The sequence below is a fragment of the Triticum dicoccoides genome, chromosome 1A (genome assembly GCF_002162155.2).
Source record: "Triticum dicoccoides isolate Atlit2015 ecotype Zavitan chromosome 1A, WEW_v2.0, whole genome shotgun sequence".
Lineage (NCBI taxonomy): Eukaryota > Viridiplantae > Streptophyta > Magnoliopsida > Poales > Poaceae > Triticum > Triticum dicoccoides.
In genome coordinates, this window is record NC_041380.1 from 396,806,936 (window position 1) to 396,808,542 (window position 1,607).

Below are 1,607 nucleotides of genomic sequence, written 5' to 3' on the forward strand. Positions count from 1 at the left end.
CACACTCCGGCCCTCTCGATCCCCCACGCACCGTCGTCGACCCGCGCACTGCCGTCCCCCGCGCCGACCCTCCTCCCTGCGTCGGCTGCCCTCGCCCGCGCCAGCCCTCCTCCCCGCCGGCCGCCCAGCTCCCCTGCGTCAGCCTCCCTCCTCCGCCTGCCGCCCCGGCCCCCGCGCCGGCTCTCCTCCCGCGCCAGCCCTCCTCCACCGAGAGGTACTCCTCCCTCCTTCCTCCTCCTCCCTCCCTCCCTAGTTATAGTTATTAGAGTAGTTATTTTGAATTCTGTAGTTGAAAAAATGTAGGATGTTAGAATAATTTAGGTTATGCATGATCGAACCCTTGCTTGGACAGATTTGGTATTAACCCTAGTTAATTCGTATGAACCCTAGGTTTTTAAATTTAGCTAGGTTTTAAAGTTAGGAAAAAAATTTAGCTAGGTTTTTAATTAGGTGTAGTTAATAGAATTTAGGTGTTTTAGGTGTATTTAAAATAGTTTTAGGTGTTTTTGTTGTTTTAGGTGTAGTTAACAGAATTTTAGGTGTTTTAGTTGTTTTAGGTGTAGTTAACAGAATTCTAGGTGTTGTGAAAGGCAAGAATTGGAGACAGGATAATCTCCATTCTCCATAATGGAGAGTCAGGGGCAGTCTTGTTTTATGCTATTTTACGTAAGAGAATATAGTACGTCCTAAGAGAATGTAGTAGGTCCTATGAGGTACAATATTTATTATGTGGTACAATGTGTTAGAGTTGATGATGAGGAGTAGTTGTGATTATGACTAGTGACCAACTTGCTATGTGATGTCTCATTGATGAAAACGATGATCATGAGGAGGTGTCATATGACAATGATGTATTATGATGATAGGTTGTTAATGATATGATGATGATGATGACGATGATGATATTTATTATATCATTGGGTGAAAGAACCGCGGATTAGTTTCAAGTGGATGTCCATCCACTTGAAACTAGTCCACGATTCTTTCACCCAGTGATGTAATAACTCATTATGATGCAAAAACAATCTCTAAATTGCTGCTGTACGAAAACTTGTATAAAGGTGTATGAATAAAACATGAAATAAAAAAGAAATAAAATACGAAATAATAGTAGTAGCGTGTGCCGGGAGAAGCGCTACTAGTAATTACCAGTAGCGCTATTTGGAAAAACGCTACTACTAAGTCGATATAGCAGTAGCGTGGGTTAACCCACGCTACTGCTAACCTTTAGCTGTAGCGCCGTACCAGTAGCACTCCAGCCCGCGCTACTGATAGGCCTAAAACCCGCGCTGCTACTAGGCTTCTCCCTAGTAGTGGACCCACATGTCATTGGCACAGATCATTCTTTTTTACATTTTTATATTACACTAGGTTTAGTTTATCTTTCTTCTAGGGGGTTTTCTGCTAAAATGGGGTTAGGATAATTTAACCCAGGGGGTTTTATACTAATGGGGGGTTATCCCAAGATCTAATAAGGCCGGCCTATCTAGCAGAGAGCCCACCGGCTGGGCTCACAGAGACGGCGGCCAGGAGCTGCGCAGCCGGCAGGAGGCGTGCGTGGGCGTGGCATGAGAGTGGGCCTCGCGGGCGGGGCAGCCAAGCTTCGG